Source organism: Sitophilus oryzae, unplaced genomic scaffold (genome assembly GCF_002938485.1).
Source record: "Sitophilus oryzae breed Bouriz unplaced genomic scaffold, Soryzae_2.0 scaffold_857_pilon_pilon, whole genome shotgun sequence".
NCBI classification, from domain to species: Eukaryota; Metazoa; Arthropoda; class Insecta; order Coleoptera; family Curculionidae; genus Sitophilus; species Sitophilus oryzae.
Genome location: NW_022147480.1, coordinates 521,169 through 536,725, shown reverse-complemented (window position 1 = coordinate 536,725; position 15,557 = coordinate 521,169). Strand labels below are relative to the sequence as shown.

Here is a 15,557-nt window from a genome sequence, read left to right as displayed (position 1 = left end):
AAAAATGTTTATTAAAATAAATCAGCGATACTTAAATGGTTTAAACTTCATTAGACTAGAAGATTTCTTAATTACCAACCTTAACAACATCAGAATTGTATATTTTTACAGTAATAGATTAATTTTTTCAAAAATAATCATAATTTTGTCAAAAAAGTTGAAAAGTTTAGGAATTTACCGAGTGGTTAATTTTAACCGTGAATAACTTTTGAAAGAGTAGATTTATCGAAAAATTGTAAGACACCTTTTTTGTAGAGCGTTCAATTCTGTACAAGAATATGTGATTTTTATGGCTACAAGAGAACAAGATCGAGAGAAAAAAATTATTTGTTAAAAGTGGCAAATTCCCATGTTTTTAAATGGGAAATGAATCGTCTTTGGGGCAAGGTTTATTGTAAACATTAAAGGTTTACAATGGTCTGTTATTTTTTAGATAATAAACTAAAAATTTAGAGGGTGTCGTGAGAAAAATGATCAACTTTGTAAATAACGGACACCCTGCAGTGGTCAGTAACATTTCACCATTCAATTTATCTCTCAAGCCAACTGAAATAGTACTCCGTTTACCAACAAACGACCTTGCTTAATTAGCTAAAACCTCTGCGGATTCCTCGAGAGCCACCGCGATAGTACCGAACGGCTCCTGTTCGTTCTTCTCTAATAAACTCGACTACTTTATACTGATTGTATCGGGGCAGAGGAAAAGCTCGGAAATCCAATTATTGGAAGGGCTCTCCATCATGGCCATCGTCTGACCGACGTTTTCTTGACCGGACGCGCATATCAACCGGCTGATTGATATGTGCATCCTGCCGCTCCGCGCCCGACTACAGCTGCTGCCGCCTCTGCTGCTCCCCTTCTTTTAATTGCATAATTACTAGTCGGTAGGGATGGGTCCGATGTATCGGTATGTCAAAATATCGATAGTTTATTTAATGTATCGATATTTCTATTATAGATTGAAGGTTGTAAATTGTATAGGGAGTTAGAATTCATTATACAGGGTGGCGCCTCTCATACGCCGCGGAGGCTCCAAGAAGAATGGTAGTTTATATCGAAATTAAAATTTTGCCAGCATATGTAGATTAACTGAAAGCATTTTATAAAAATATATAGAATTATACAGGGTGTCCCCAAAAAAAGTTACACATCGAAGTTGTGTTTTTTCTAATGAACATACTATACAGGGTGAGTTTCCTACGATGTTCTCTATGGGTTTCTCGGGAACTACTGGAGATAGAGAATCAGTTAAATGGGGAAAGAATTGCAGTTTTGTGGGGTCATAAATATGCGCTTTTCAGATTTTCGAAAAAGTTCATGGCTTACTAGATATTTCGAAAAAAAACAAATTTTGGCTATTTTAAAAATTGTCCCTAATTTCATTATAATCTATTTTAGACAAAAAGTTTTCAGATAAAAGTTGTAGATAATCACATCCCTAATGAGATTGTGTTCTCCGATTTTTTCTAAAGCCTGTCATTTTTGACATATGACACAAACATATGTTTTTTTAAATGGAAACCATAGTTGGCCATCACTTCATAAAAAGCGCCGTTTTTTAAGCTTTTCAGCGATATAAGCTATAATATGTTTCGTTCACAAAATTACTGAGTTATAACCAATTTTTATCTTTCTTGACTAATTTCACTTAGTTAGCGATGGAAACAAGTTCAATCGCCGTTGCTCTCAGAAATGTGAAATTGTCCCATCCAATCTTTGTAAATTAACATAAACTAAAATTGTAAATAAGAGTTTTTTAAATGAAGAACAGCGTGTAGAATTATTGGTTCAACTTTTCTTGGCCATACAGTTTCGAGGATACGTTGACCGGTCAACGTTACGTTTTTTAGAAAACGGTTTTCAAGACATGTTAGAAAAGTTAAATTTAGATACTCGCGCATTAATACAGTGGTTCCAACATGACTTTCATTATGACGCACCAACCCCCCCCCCATAATGAAAAAAATGTTATTTAAAAAATTATTTATATCATAATTATGTAGACTCAGGGGGGTGGACCAATTGCATGGGTTTCCTCGGTCACCTGACCTATCCATTTTAGATTTTTTTATGCGGTATGGTTAACAAGGTTTACAAAAAAACTTATGAATTAAGAGAGGCACTCGAAGAGGCGAAACAGGAGAAGTTTAATTGAGGCGACCGGTCGTTCTGTGACAATAGCTAGAAATTCAGTTTTAAAAAGATGCATTTATGTACTCAAAATAATTGCGTATTTTTTGAACATTTTCTAAAATAACTTAAAGTGTACGTAGTGATATTATTTTTTTGAGTTTTAGTTTGTGTAATCTAAATTGTAAAGAGCCGTTTAATAACATATTTTGTCTTTTTATAAGTTATAAATCACAACAAAATTTGAACACCATTGAAAACCGTTCTCTAAAAAACGTAAGTAACTTTCACCGGTCAACGTATCCTGTATAGCCAAGAATAGTTTAACCAATAATCCTACATGCTTTTCTTCATTTGAAAAATTTTTATTTACAATTTTTGTTTATTTTAATTTACAAAGATTGGATGTGGCACAATTTCACATTTCCGAGAGCAACGACGATTGAACTTGTTTCCATGGCTAACTAAGTGAAATTAGTCAAGAAAGATAAGAATTCTCTCCTCAGTAATTTTGTGAAAGAAACATATTATAGCTTATATCGCTGAAAAGCTTAAAAAACGGCGCTTTTTATGAAGTCATAGCCAACTATGGTTTCCATTTAAAAAAACAAATGTTTGTGTCATATGTCAAAAATGACAGGCTTTAGAAAAAATCGGAGAACACAAACTCATTAGGAATGTGATTATCTACAACTTTTATCTGAACACTTTTTGTCTAAAATAGATTGTAATGGAATTAGGGACAATTTTTAAAATAGCCAAAATTTGTTTTTTTCGAAATATCTAGTAAGCCATGAACTTTTTCAAAAATCTGAAAGGAAACCCACAAAACTGCAATTCTTTCCCCATTTAAACGACTCTCTATCTCCACTAGTTTCCGAGATGCCCATAGAGAACATCGTAGGAAACTCACCCTGTATATTAATTGATTTTCGGATTCTAGGAAGAACATAAAGGTGAGTTTTATTAAAGAAGCATATACCTAAAGTCTAAGGATTTTGACATATTTTATATTTTGTGAAAATGAAGAGTAATTTTTAAATTTCGATAACAGCTACCTAAATTTTAGTTGACCTTGTATATTTGACCAAACAATCCAAACCAAACCAAAACATACCCGTTGGCTCGGCCTAAATACTGCTATCCCTGTTTCATCAAAATCGTTGATCTCGATACTGAAACTATCGATATTTTTTCAAACACCAACATCCCTATTACTGAGCGATTATCAAATTAAATTCACCAGTTCGTAATCATTCTGTTTTAGATGCCTCCTTATTACTATTATTTTCTCGTTCTTCTTTTTTCTATGTCGAGCGATTGCTACCAGCATTTCGTGATGACCGATGTGGGATAATGTTTCGACATTTGCATATTAGACATCATCATCATTTCCTTTGGAATATCGAAGCGATCATTCGGATAATTTGTAGTTAATTTGTATTGATAATAATCAGATGCAGCGCGTGGATTCAAGCTCTGTGGTCAATAGGAAATGAGTCAGATGTTAAAATATTATAAATTAGATGTACCAGGAATGGTATCTTCTAAAAATCTATACTAATATATAAAATCCTTAAGTGACTGACTCACTGATTAATCATGATCCTGCTCAAACCACTCAACGTAAGAAGCTCAATTTTGGCATATAGGTTGATTCTAGGGTGTTCGATAAGAAGGGATTTTTCCAAATTCCAGTTCCAAGAGGGTGAAACCACCCCTCAAATATTACAATATTTTTTATTTAAAAAACGGTCAAGTTTCCGAAAAAACGCTTAAACACGTATATTTTATTTTGTTTTTTTACATATTTTAAGATTTTTTAAAAATGTATACAGGGTGTTTCATAAAATATAACCATTGAGTAATCACGACTCTGCTTAAACTGCTTGGCGTTTAAAGCTAATTTTTGGCAAACGGATTGACTGTGGGGTGTAGAGGTTCGATAAGGACGGGTTTCTCGAATCTAAAATTCCAAGAGGGTGAAAACGCCTCTCAAATATTACAATATCTGTTATTTAAAAAACGGTTAGTCTTTCGGGAAAACGCTTGGATAAGCATAATTTATTTGTTTTTTTTTACATATTGTAAATTTTTTTAAAAAATCATACAGGGTGATCCAAAAAGTTGGGTAATTTCTTAACCACGATTCTGCTTAAAGTGCTTGATGTAAAAAGCTTATTTTTGGCAAACGGATTTTTCGAAAGTCAAATTCCAACGAGATGAAACTACCCCTCAAATATTACCAAGTTATATAATAATATCGCCATATTATTTTTTTCTCATGCTGACATAAATGACAAAAATGTGAGAAAATTTTATCCAGTTTGTATGTTAATGGAAATTCTTGCTTTGCTTTATCATCACCATTACAAATGATTAATTCGACGCGAAGGAAGTCGCTGGTACACGCTAGTACATATGATTATACAGGGTGTCCCAGAAATAAGTGCAAATACTTTAACTGGTAGTATAGTTCAACCCCAGAAACACGCCTATGAGTTTTTTTTGCGAAAAAAAAATGTTGAAAATTTAAAATTTATCTTGACATTTTCCGGGAAATTTAAAAAAACTTTTTAGTGACACTTCTATATTCACCTGAGATTTCCCTACGGTGTATCTAAACCTTGCAGTGTTGCAACCTCCTATGTTATCCACATTCTACATAGTTCGGCGGAACATAGTTCTACATTTATAAATTCATAGACAAATTTTTACTCAAAAAATTAGGAATGTTAAATTTAATATTTTATCAGTGCTCATTATTAATAATTATAGAAAAAAAACACATTAATTATTTTTAGTACTTACCCTTTCAATGAAAACTTAACAAAAACCACCGAAAATTAACTAAAACATTACGTTTATGACGTTTACGAAAATCTTTGTTATGCTGCAAAATAACTTTATTTTGGAATAAATTTAATAAAATGATTCATATTATTCACAATCAGGTCACAAAAAGAAATTCCTAAAATGTTTATCGTAATTTAGAATTCAATTCAAGAAATTTAGAAAACAGCCATACGAATAATCGATTCATTTTTGTTTTGTTTGTTTTCTTTCATGTTTCTCTGTTTTATTAGAACCACTGTTTTACAAAACACCTTGAAAAGCGCACATTACTTTGAATACCTTTCTGAATGAATAAATGTCTGTATCTCTTATCGCCACTTTACGAACTACTTTCAATCTAAGAAAATACATGTTTCACTCAACAATTATTGACAACGTATTTTGTTTTTTCGCTATTTTTTCGATGTATTTCGACAATTCCATCGACAGCCTAACTGTCAGCCAAAAACTGCCGCGTGTGAACTGGTCCTTTGAGTCGCCGGTCGCCGCGCCGTCGTGTCGGGCTTGCGTCAGACGACGATGTTAAACAACGTTGCCGTAGTTACAACAATTTCAAATTCAAGACATTCGAAGCAATCAAATTCGTATTAAATTTTAAAAATAAAACAGAGAAACATAAAAGGAAATAAACAAAACCAAAATGAATTGATTATTCGTCGGGCTGTTTTCGATGTATTAAATTCTGAATTACGATACACATTTTAGAAATTTCTTTTTTGTAACCTTATCAATAACCAATTCATTTGTGTTTTGTTTGTTTCCTTTCATGTTTTTCTGTTTTATTTTTAAAATTTAATAAGAATTTGATTGCTTCGAGTGTCATGAATTTGAAATTGTTGAAATTACATTACGGCAACCTCGCATGATGCAAGCTCGACACGGCGGCGCGACAAAGGAGCAGTTACCAGTGATGCGCCGCTCTCTTGACCGACGGCCGACGCGACGGTTGGGCTGTTGATGGAATTGTTGAAATACATAGAAAAAATAGCGAAAAACCAAAATACGTATTTAAAATTGTTGAGTGAAACATGTATTTTCTTAGATTGAAAGTGGTTCGGAAAGTGGCGGTAAGAAACAATAATTCTCAACATTTATTCATTCAGAAAGGTATTCAAAGTAATGTGTGCTTTTCAAGGTGTTTTGTAAATCAGTGGTTCAAATTGTGATGAGGCCTATATGAAAATAATGTGTTAAAAATGGGGACTGTTATTTTAGTAGTTATTATAATAGCATGTACAAGTAAAGCAGCACAGTAAAGTGTATTTTAATTAAGTGTATATCGAAAAAGAGAACTGTCACAGTTACATCGATCTGTCATAAGTATCTTTTTTAATGTTGGGTAAGTTTTTTAATTTAACTTTTTTAACACATTATTAAACATTTAACTTTTAATTTATTTTATGTAATAATATCACAACCTTAAAAATGTAATGCATCTCTGCAAACTCCTCAGGTGTTGTGATTTTATGACTTACTTTTAACATATACTTTCTTGTCCCTATGGCAACACAGTGCGCCGAATTAACTGAAATCCGGGCTTGATCCGGGTAATTGGATGTAGTTGGCGATATCTGCCGGCGGTTCTCAAAATGTTATTTTTGAGATTATTTTTTAAAATTTTCGAAGTTAAATAACTCGGTTATTTTCAATTTATTTTAAAAATGGTAAAGAGGAAATATGTTTATTTTGACCAGATCTACCACCCCTTAAAATATCTGCACTCATTTCTGGGACACCCTGTATATATTATAGGTTTACACTTAAACAAAATTCCTAAATTTTTAATTATAAGAGCTACAGATGCCCGACGCACTCTTGCCGGACCCTGCATATTCACTGAAAATTGTGACATCCTGCATGCAAAAGTCCAGCGCGCAATAGCCCATTTACGAATCCGTCATTGACAAATGACGCTTATTATATGAATGAATAAAATCCATGTATATTCATTAGCTCGGACGATGTTCCAGCAGTTGCTTTAGTAACGACACGTTGAAGCTCTTAGAAAATGAACTCCTCGTCTCCTTTTTTTGTTGTTCACTTTTTAAAGCTTTCAAACGCGAATCGCTTATTCCACGCTATAAATACGCGCATTCATGATGGCACATCAATTACAGTTATTACGTAAAGATGTCCCATGTCATTGCGAAAGTATTTCTTGTTAATGGACATTATCTTCCAATTTTTTATTTTCATATTTTTAGCCGACCATACCAACAGAAAAAATATTTTCATGGTGTCTGTCTGTCTGTCTGTCCGTCTGTCTGTAACACGATAACTCAAAAACCGCTAAACCGATTTTAACCAGATTTGGCACAAAAATATTCTGGCACCCGAGAATTTGGCCATTAGTTTTTGGTGGGGGTGGGGGGTTGATAAGGGGGTATGGGAGGGGTTAAAAATTTTAAAAAATCGTAACTCCAAAATTCCAGTAGCTAACGAAACGCGGTTTTCAATTTAAGATTAGCCATAATATTTGTAACAAAGTTTGTAATAACATCAAAATCAGTCAAAGTCGCAGCGTTTGAGATAAAAAAATTGGAAAAATTCCTTTACTTTGAAACTAAAAGAACTGCCTACAAACTTTTTATTAATATATTTTAGTATGGGCAGCTATACGTGCCTCCCGGCGCCAATTTTTTTCTTTTAGTAGGCAGATTGTAAATTGTGTTGTTGATCAATGCTATAAAAATCGGAGAAGAACTATTGATCTTGACATCAAATATTTTTCTTGATTGTTGATTCGTAAGGAAATTTCCTGGATTCAGGAATCTTCCTGGTCACAAACGGTACATTGTGAGACAGGAAATTGTAGAGAAAAACAAGCCCTATAACATAGGATACAACATTTTAATGAACAGTGCTTTCCATAAAATCAATAAAATGAAGAATATACGAAATAATGTACATGTTCTGATTTCTTTCGAAAATCGACATCTATGAAACTATGAACCCTTCCTGGTCACAAACGGTACATTGTGAGACAGGAAATTGTAGAGAGAAACAAGCCCTATAACATAGGATACAACATTTTAATGAACAGTGCTTTCTATAAAATCAATAAAATGAAGAATATTCGATTGTTGATCCGTGATTTCTTGATCGTAAGTTCTGAAAAATTTCTTCGAGTGTCTTAAACCGTTGAAGAATAGTAAGAATACCCATTCCAGGTTACGGATGAAGTCTTCTAGGATTATGACTTCTGCTTTAAATTGATTTCCACTTGGGAAGCAGAACGGTTCTGATCTATTTCGTCGAGTGTTCTCTGTTTTTTTTAACTAGAGCGTTTGCTTTTTCAATGCCTTCTATCTTTTGATGAGTAGGAGAGCTTTATTTTCCTTGTCTAATTTGTTCAGCTCTAAGAATTTTTTCACCAACTTCGAATGGTTACTGAGGTGATCGCTCTTCTTAAGGCTGCTTGACTGTCGGATAAGATGGTTATTTCTTGTTTCCGATAGTTTCTATATAGGATAACTCGTACACATCTTTCACTAGCGTAGATTTCTGCCTAAAGTATGATGGGGTAGGTGTCCATTTGTTCGTATTATTTAGTTCTCGGCCCAAATACTTCGATCCCTGTTCCTGCATTGGTTTTGAAAGCATCAGTATACCAAGTTATGTCATGGTCTTTTAACTGCTGAGCACATATTTCTCTCTTGCTCAATACTACATTGAGATGTTTCTCAAAGTCATCCATTGGGAGTTGGAGAAGTGCAATTTTTCTTTGGTGGGGGGGGGGAGGTATTTCAAGCTTCTGAGCTGACAATGACCAGTCAATAGTGTTAGGTTCAGAATGCCTTCCATTGCTGCTATTAGGGAGGTTGTTAGAGCTCTCCTGTGATGCAGATGCATGCCAGTCTCTGCATTTTGCACAGGTTTTGACTTGTACGTTGTTCAGTTTAGTGCACCAACCAACTCCTCCATAAGTAATCATGGCGCTTACTTTTCTTACAAATGTTAAGGTCGCAGCCCCATATTTTGACTTCCTGTGACGGCAGTGTTTCTTTTCCATCTAGCTGGATTCTTTTCAGTTTTCCGGAATTTAAAAAAATACGACTACCTGGAAAAGAAATACAGTAGTTCATGGCACCCTCAAAATTCCTTTTTGCCACTAGACCACCACGTAAACAAACCACCGCACACCTCGACCAAACATTCCCGGTGTCCCGCCGCTCCCGGGACTCCTCGCCTGCCGATCCCATCCGAGACGACCCGATCTCTGTTCGTATTTCCCGTCTGGCCGGCGGCGGGCCGCGTCGCCGACCCCGACGCGCGACGTCGTGGCAGCCGCCAGCGAGGTCCCGCCAGCCCGAGCAGCCGCCAGTCCACCATCGGCACCGCACCGGGTCGGCGACGGGCGCGCGCGAAGTCATATTATACACCACGGCTACCAAGTCGGTTGTTGTCGCGACAACCTGGCCACTCAGGCCACCAGAGATCACCCCAGCAGGAGGAGCACAATTTTGCTACATTGTTCTGTCGTTTAATCATATTTATCTTTGATATACATCGACTCACCAGTCTTTTTCTCTACTCCTAGAGTAAAATCAGTGCAAGTCGTGTGTTAAATGGTGTTAGAATATGTATAAGTAGTCCGAGAGGCTGTTTTAATAACCGACATAATCACCCAGACGACACAATGTATGTAGATTTTTTATATTTAGGTATTTTTAGGAGTCCGATGCCGACGCGAGCTTTTCCTGCTGACCTAACCTCAAATCTGCGCCAGCAGGATCGTCAGTACGTTGTTTTAAAGTAATATCTTTGAATCAAACGTTAAATTCTGTATTATCTGATTTAATTATGAGATTTTCTGACGATCTAACTCTAAATTCCTGCTGGCAGGACTCTCAATAATATATTATATTACTATATTCAATTTTATAACATGTTATGTAGAGAAGAAGCAAGTAAAATACATAAATCCACGTTGATTATATATTGATATACAGGGTGTTTCAAAACAAATGCAAAAAACTTCAGGGGGTGATTCCTTGTTCAAAATAAAGGGTAGTTGGGCCAAAAGTCAACCATTAGGGAGATATCGCGGTACAAAGATGGCGGAAAAATAATGTTCTTATTTTTTATCTTGAAAACGAAAAGAGATAGACTAATGAAATTTTACGGAAGCATTACTGTTATGAAAACACACTTTCTGGTAATTTTTCACTTTTTTAAAATGAGTGGAAGGGGTTGAAATAAACTACCCCTATCATTCTTGTTAATGAAATTTAAAGAAAAATCTTATCAAACACATGCAAAAAAAATTAATTTTGATAGTTTAGTTTATTTAGAAACTTTTTTATCTCTTGTGTTTTTTTGATAAAACTCACCGATTTGAAATTAAAAAATAAAATGTAAAGCCTTACATGTCATGGCAAAAAACATTTTTAGCTAAAGAATCTAGTGGGCAGCTGTAATTTTTTTAGGAAAAAATCTAGTCGGCCGCTGTGACTTTTTAGGATGTTTCTAATATTGTTTTATTTGACATTACCCTACTGCAATACGTTATTATCTAGATTATTATTATTATCATTATTATCACTAGGTTTATCACTGGTGTTTCCATTTAAAAGCGTCGAATTTGACCCACCCTGTACATGTACTATTTTTTGAGAAAAATCAATATTTTTATATCTATTTTCTATATTTCAAATCACAATTTTTTTTATATTTTAATTTCTACAAAACCTTTCTTTTTAATTATAAAATCACCCCCCCCGCCATAAAAATCTCTTGTTTCTATAAATTTAAATCCCTCTTTCTTTTATTTTTAATATCTATGGTATACTATTTTAGGCATTCTATTTTTTTTTCTTTTAATTGTTTAATTATTCTCCTAGACTTGCCAATTTATGTTTCATAAATATGCTTAAATACTATTTTAAACAAATCAAGCCATTGGAACCTTTAAAAATTATACCTAAATTGGAAAAAAATCATTTTAACGTATAGACAGATAAACTAAAAACATTATTATAACTATGAAATACCAACAAACTGTATTTTTATATTAAATAATAGTATTTATATCTATTTTATTATAATTTAAATCCATATATTTAATAAAATACACTAATTTCCATAAAAATTCTTTTAAATTATTCTTTCCATGGCGAAATACACAAAAAAAAATATTTTTTTCCATAAAAGTTCATATATCTATAATTTATAACATCCATAGTAGCCCCACGAATCTCAGTCCTTCTATTTTTTCTCGTCTCGATGATCTTTATCAATCTGCGATCCGTGCAATTAGAAGCAGATCATAGGTAGCGTTGAAACACCTCCATCCAAATAAAATCCGTACGTATCCTAGCAACCATGGCAAGTATGGCAGACAAAAAAACAATGAATATTTGTTTTTGTCATTCCAACAAGACAAATTTTATTCTGAAATAGATTTATATTTCATTTTATGTTTGTTTTAACTAGTGTAACGTGGTAAAAGTTTGATTTAAGTGTATTTTGAGTGTTTTATTCCATACCAGGCGTTTTGTAATAAGGTAGGATGTTTTATTTTGAAGTTTTTTAGATATATTTTGGTTTATTGGTGAATAGCATCCGAAAATTTTATACGTAAGGGTTAAATAGTCTTATTTCCTGAGATTTTCAAAGGTATTTTTTGCTTCTTATATTAATTAATGATCCAAAGATGGATAATTAAAGTTTTTTCCGGGTATATCGTTACTTTTTTTGATAATAATGGTTTAAGGGTCTATAGGGACTAATACTTAATCAAAAATATAGCTGCATTACACAGGGTGATCTGAATTGTAATCGGGAAGCTTCGGCAATATATTCAGCAGAAAAAATGAGTAAAAAAAGGTACAGGGTGTATGAAATTTCATTTTTATTCCGGTTTTTTTCAAATAATTTCGGAACTAATAACGTAGATGTTTGGATCAAAACTGATGTCTGGTTGATTTTTGGCTTGAGAAATTCGATTTTGGTGTTGAACTGTTTTGAAGAAATTTGTTGAATTGCTGAGAAAAGAAGATCGCTATCATTCTGAACTTAAAATTATATGGGAAATGTCATTGATCCTCGATTTCCACCATACCGTACTTATTTTTATGAGCATTATTACAGCTTATACCGTATGATCGAAAAAAAAAACGGCGTCCAGTTGGCTTGGAAATGACGATCGATGACATTCCCCATATAATTTTACATATAATGTAAACTAATGTGTGTTATTTTCGATCATACGAACAAAAAACGGTGTCCAGTTGGCTTGGAAATGACGATCGATGACATTCCCCATATAATTTTACATACAGGGTGAATTTTCCACGATGTTCTCTATGGGTATCTCGGAAACTACTGGAGATAGAGACTCGGCTAAATGGGGAAAGAATTGCAGTTTTGTGGGGTCATAAATATGCGCCTTTCAGATTTTTGAAAAAGTTTATGGTTTACTAGATATTTCGGAAAAACAAATTTCGGTTCTTTTAAAAATGGTCTCTAATTCCATTATAATCTATTTTAGACAAATAGTTTTCAGATAAAAGTTGTAGATAATCACATCCTTAATGAGACTGTGTTTTCCGTTTCTTTCTAAAGCCTGTAATTTTTGACATATGACACAATTGGCTCTAACTGTAATTTTTCGAAAAAAACATATTATAGTTTATATCACTGAAAATCTTAAAAAATGGCGCTTTCTATGAAGTCATGGCTAACTATGGTTTCCATTTAAAAAAAAAACATAAGTTTGTGTTATATGTCAAAAATTACAGACTTTAGAAAAATAAGTAGAACACAATCTCATTAAGTATGTGATTATCTACAACTTTTATCTGAAAACTTTTTGTCTAAAATAGATTGTAGCGTTTTTTTAAACAACTACCACTGCGAACGGCAGCTTTTCATCGGAGAGCAGTCGTGGATAAGGTATTTCACTAGAGAGAAAATTAATCAATAATAATAAACAAAAGATATATAGATATTGGGCGCCAGGCATGTACAGAGAAAGAAAACACAGTTGTATAATACTTAAAACTAATGACTATATTTATTCGTGATGAATTCTGATGGTAAATAGCATTGTACAATTAATATAATTATTATAGTGGTTACTTGTTGAGTAAAACTATATATGTAAATAATATTAAATACGTTCTATGAAAAGACTATAAAGAAAATACAATGCGTGTAACGTTATAGAAAATATAGGAAAAGTAGCATTACTTTATTTAAATTGTTAAATTTATACGGTGTTAAATCAGATGTGTTGCAACCTGTAGATTCTAGAATCTATCTCGTTATTCATCTGTTAGTATAGCGTAATAATAATGTCTATAGAAAGTAATACTATTACAATGCGTGATATTATGAAATCTAAAATCTAAATCACACTTTTACTACTGCATCGACATAAATATCCTTAATAATCTAACCACTAAATATAGTCTGTACGCTATTGTTTAAAATGTACGTTACTGTTTAAGACTGAAAACATTTTAGATGTTAAATGCAAAACTAGAACTTAAATATACACTTAGCTGTTCTTTTATGTAACCCTGCTTCAAACAGTAGCAGCGCGAGGAGGTCTAGCATCTCTGTACTGTCTGTCGGCGATCCAGGCTTAGAAATGGGGGTGAAGCAGCACGGGGCTCAAGCCACATCCACGCTGGGGCACTCTATGTGTAAGACAAATCAATCCTACTGGGGACACTTGTCCATGGGACATCCGTCCATCAGATAGTGGCACAGGAGAACACTACTAGGACCTTGAAAAATAGTCCATACCTTGGACACTTGTCCGTAAGACAATGTCCGTCCGTAAGACCCTAAGAACACGAACTCTTGTTTAAAATCAAACACTGTCTAATAAACAAAATGAACCTACCTCGAAATACTTCCGAGGGCTCAATAAATAATAAACAATCTGTCCTTTCTTCCAAATGACATTCTGGAGGACAAAAGCAAAGGGACACCAACGTGCCAGCCAAATACAAATACAAGTTGGGACATCCGTAACTCTACCCTAAAAATATTCAATAATAATATCGAATCTAAAAGGATAAGATCTCATCTTTACCTGTTGCTTTGAATAGCAGCTGATTCAAATTATACAGCAAGACTTAAATAATCACCATTTCCAAAAGCTGGGATACAACAGAGCGTCAAAACAAAGTGAGGTTAAGCACGGAGAGTTGACAGAAGCGATGTTGACAGCGCGCGCCTCCACAGAATAGTAACAGGGTTGTGTCGAACGATAACAGGGTTGGCGACTAGAGAACGTAAAAATTACGCGTCAAATAAACTATCCGGCCTGAACGAGAGGGAATCCGGTGATGATAGGCCAGACATCATATATTATATATAAAAAAGACATGTAACGAACTAAAAACGTTACAAGATTATAATGGAATTAGTGACCATTTTTAAAATAGTTAATTATAAAATTTGTTTTTTTTAATATCTAGTTAAGCCATGAAGTTTTTCAAAAATCTGAAAGGCGCATATTTATGACCACACAAAACTGCAAATCCTTAAAAAATTATATTTTCATAGGAAAGTGTTTTGATTTTTAGGACTTTCAAAATTCGACCGTATTTTCATGTTTCTTTAATATTTTCGGTATGGAAATTTGGAAAAATATAAACGGGATTAACCATTTCAGAACAAGCAAACATTTTAATGAAGAATATATTTTTCTCAAAATGTCAATAATAAAAAAGTTTTCCTGTTGTAAAGACAATCCGGGGACATACTGTAGACAATCGAAAATTCCTATATGAGAATAATGTTGTCTGTGGTCTGTGGCCAATCAAAGTCGCCTCAAATTTTATTAAAATCAAAAGGTTAACTGTCGGCCGCTTTCATTCAACATTAAATTAAAATACGACTTTTTAATACAGCGTATTTAAGCACCGCCATTGGGTACAATAACTGACGTTTTCTAGATTTGGTTTGGCCCATTTAATAGTCTTGATTGTTTAATTTTATCACCCGGGTCGATATAATTAATATACAGGGTGGTCTGAACTGTATTCCGGAAAATAAGTAAAAAACTTCGTGTCCTAAAATGCGTAGTTTCGGAGATACAGGGTTAGAAGTTTCATTTTTATTTCGATTTTTTCCAAATAATTTCTGAAGTAACGTCAATATTTGGATGAGAATTGGTGTCTGGAAGTTTTTTGGCATGAGAAATGTGATTTTGATGTTATTATGACTCCTACTTGTTGAGGGCGCCACCTACGTATTTTTTAACTGGTTCGAAGAGTGATAACTTTTCGTTCGTACCTGTATAAAACTACTGAGTAAAAAAATATACATTTACGACATTTTTTGCGTAAAAAAAGTATCTAGGTAAAAATCGCTACTAGTAATGGTTCTCGAGACATTTGGAATCGAAATTATCAATACCTGTCATCATTGACATAAATTAAACATATTGACTAAAGAGTTATTAGACTGAAATCATAAATTTGAAATGTTTTTGTGTCAAAAGTTCAACAGGAACTGTTATATCGTCATTTTTTCGAAGAAAAATTTGATTAATTTAAAAAAATAAAAAGTTCCCAAATTTATTATTTCAGTCAAATAACTATCTACTCGAT

At 33.5% G+C, this 15,557-nt stretch overlaps 1 protein-coding gene across 2 annotated transcripts in view; it reads left to right on the top strand.

Moving 5' to 3' along the window:
* The first annotated feature begins 9,327 nt into the window (after positions 1–9,327).
* LOC115889863 overlaps positions 9,328–15,557 on the top strand; it is a 365,125-nt gene continuing 358,895 nt past the window's right edge. Inside the window, exon 1 of one of the 2 annotated variants that reach the window (XM_030909943.1) lies at positions 9,328–9,627. The gene's annotated coding sequence lies outside the window, so the exon portion shown is untranslated. Of the gene's footprint in view, positions 9,628–11,391; positions 11,493–15,557 lie in introns of those variants that run through there. The other variant, XM_030909942.1, reaches the window with a different exon arrangement.